The sequence below is a fragment of the Ascidia mentula genome (genome assembly GCF_947561715.1).
Source record: "Ascidia mentula chromosome 2 unlocalized genomic scaffold, kaAscMent1.1 SUPER_2_unloc_1, whole genome shotgun sequence".
Lineage (NCBI taxonomy): Eukaryota > Metazoa > Chordata > Ascidiacea > Phlebobranchia > Ascidiidae > Ascidia > Ascidia mentula.
The window spans coordinates 557,501-560,000 of record NW_028113654.1 but is presented as its reverse complement, the minus strand read 5'-3'; the positions used below and the strand labels follow the sequence as shown (position 1 = coordinate 560,000).

The following is a 2,500-nucleotide window of genomic DNA, read 5'->3' as shown; positions in this document are numbered from 1 at the left end:
CGATCGGGGGGCGTTACTTTGACGACCCCTCCGGCAGCTTGCGGGAAACCAAAGTCTTTGGGTTCCGGGGGAAGTATGGTTGCAAAGCTGAAACTTAAAGGAATTGACGGAAGGGCACCACCAGGCGTGGAGCCTGCGGCTTAATTTGACTCAACACGGGGAATCTCACCCGGCCCGGACACAGTGAGGATTGACAGATTGAGAGCTCTTTCTTGATTCTGTGGGTGGTGGTGCATGGCCGTTCTTAGTTGGTGGAGCGATTTGTCTGGTTAATTCCGATAACGAACGAGACTCTGGCTTGCTAACTAGTTACGCGACCCTATCGGTCGGCGTTGAACTTCTTAGAGGGACTAGTGGCGCTTAGCCAGACGAGATTGAGCAATAACAGGTCTGTGATGCCCTTAGATGTTCGGGGCCGCACGCGCGCTACACTGACCGGATCAGCGTGTCGCCGCCTAGGCCGGAAGGTCCGGGTAACCCGCTGAACCCCGGTCGTGCTAGGGATAGGGAATTGCAATTGTTTCCCTTGAACGAGGAATGCCCAGTAAGCGCGAGTCATCAGCTCGCGTTGATTACGTCCCTGCCCTTTGTACACACCGCCCGTCGCTACTACCGATTGAATGGTTTAGTGAGGTCCTCCGATTGGACCTGGCGCGTTCGGCAACGGCCGCGCCGGCGTCCGAGAAGACGATCTAACTTGATCATTTAGAGGAAGTAAAAGTCGTAACAAGGTTTCCGTAGGTGAACCTGCGGAAGGATCATTACCGGCCGATCGCCGATCGAGTGGTCGTGCGTTCGACAGGTGGAGAAGGCTCCGTATCTTGGCGGCCGCGCACGCCCTTCGTCGCTGTTGAGGCGCACGCGATTGCACTTCGGTCACCCTGTTTCGTTCTGCGCCGAGTGCCGTGGCCATGTGCCAGGCTGGCTTCATGCGTCGCCTACGGCTGGCGACCGCTCGGCCACCGCTTTTTCGACTGTGCAATCCGGCTGGGTCGCGCTTGTCCAACTGACGAAGTCACGGAGGGCTCTTGGCGGTGGATCACTCGGCTCGCGAGTCGATGAAGGACGCAGCTAGCTGCGTGAATTAATGTGAATTGCAGGACACATTGAGCATCGACGTTCTGAACGCAAATTGCGGCACCGGGTCAATCCCGGCGCCACGCCCGCCTCAGGGTCGCGTTGTAACGTTCCCGCGCGGCGACGCGTCGGGCCGGTGCGGTGTCGGCCGTTGCCACGGTCGTCCCGCCCAGGACAGCACGAACGCAGTGTCAGCGCGCGAAACCGAACGCGGCGTGCGTCTCGTTACGAGTCGGCCTCGAAGAGGATCCCGGCCCGGAGCAGCACGGCTCGCGTTCGGGCGCGGCGCTCGCACGAGCTTCGGTGGCGCGCGCGTGTCTCTCGCAAACGAGGCACTGGATTATCGGCCTGAGGTCGGACGAGGCTACCCGCTGAATTTAAGCATATTACTAAGCGGAGGAAAAGAAACTAACGAGGATTCCCCCAGTAACGGCGAGTGAAGTGGGAAGTGCCCATCGCCGAATCCGCGCGCCTCTGCGGCGCGTGGAATTGTGGCGTAAGGAATTCGCTGCGCGTACGTCGTTCGCCGCCCGCGTCCTTCTGATCGAGGCCTCGTCCCGGTGCGGGTGTCAGGCCCATGGTGGCGGCGAGGGCGCGCGCTCTGCGTCTTCCCAGAGTCGGGTTGTTTGGGAATGCAGCCCAAAGCGGGTGGTAAACTCCATCTAAGGCTAAATACTGTCGCGAGACCGATAGCGAACAAGTACCGTGAGGGAAAGTTGAAAAGCACTTTGAAGAGAGAGTTAAAGAGTACGTGAAACCGTCGAGAGGCAAACGGGAGGGCCTGTCGAGTCGCGCGACGCTTTCAGCTGAAGCCGAGCGGAGCGTGTGGGCGTGCGGAGCCTTGCGGCCCGTCGTTCGCGCTGTCCTCCGAGCAGCTCCAGCGCACTAGCGCCGTGCGAAGGCCGCGACCGTCTGGGAGGCGGCGAGAAGGCCGCGCGCAAGGTAGCCCGCCCCCGGGTGGGTGTTATAGGCGCGCGGACACGTCGGCCCGTCGCCCGGGCGAGGAGGGATCGCCGCGTCTGCCCTTCGTGGGCCGGGCGTCCCGTCCGAGCCGGTGCGTCGCCGGTTGGGGACTGTGCTCAGTGCCCAGTTGCGGCGTGTCGGTTGCGGGTGGGCAGCGCCGCGCGAGACGCACGGGGTCCGCGGCTAACGTCAGCCACCTTCCCGACCCGTCTTGAAACACGGACCAAGGAGTCTAACGTGCGCGCGAGCCACGGGGCAGTGCGAAACCCATGGGCGCAGTGAAAGTGAATGTCGGCGCGGTCCGGCGGAGGTGAGATGCCGTCTCTCTGGACGGCCGCATCACCGGCCGATCTCGTCCGCTCTGCCGGAGAGGTCGAGCGAGAGCGTGCGCGTTGGGACCCGAAAGATGGTGAACTATGCCTGAGGAGGTTGAAGCCAGAGGAAACTCTGGTGGAGGACC

General features: G+C 62.1%; 3 non-coding genes across 3 annotated transcripts in view; all 3 read left to right on the top strand.

Annotated features, from left to right (window-relative positions):
- The window catches only part of LOC145915067 (small subunit ribosomal RNA), a 1,824-nt gene extending 1,060 nt beyond the window's left edge, over positions 1-764 (top strand). Inside the window, exon 1 of the ribosomal RNA XR_014403521.1 lies at positions 1-764. This exon is cut by the window's left edge and continues 1,060 nt beyond it. This is a non-coding gene — a ribosomal RNA (small subunit ribosomal RNA).
- A 259-nt stretch (positions 765-1,023) lies between these two features.
- Positions 1,024-1,177, top strand: LOC145914976 (5.8S ribosomal RNA). The gene has a single exon (XR_014403433.1). It is a non-coding gene; the product is annotated as a 5.8S ribosomal RNA (ribosomal RNA).
- A 244-nt stretch (positions 1,178-1,421) lies between these two features.
- The window catches only part of LOC145915145 (large subunit ribosomal RNA), a 3,683-nt gene continuing 2,604 nt past the window's right edge, over positions 1,422-2,500 (top strand). The window contains exon 1 of the ribosomal RNA XR_014403591.1: positions 1,422-2,500. This exon is cut by the window's right edge and continues 2,604 nt beyond it. This is a non-coding gene — a ribosomal RNA (large subunit ribosomal RNA).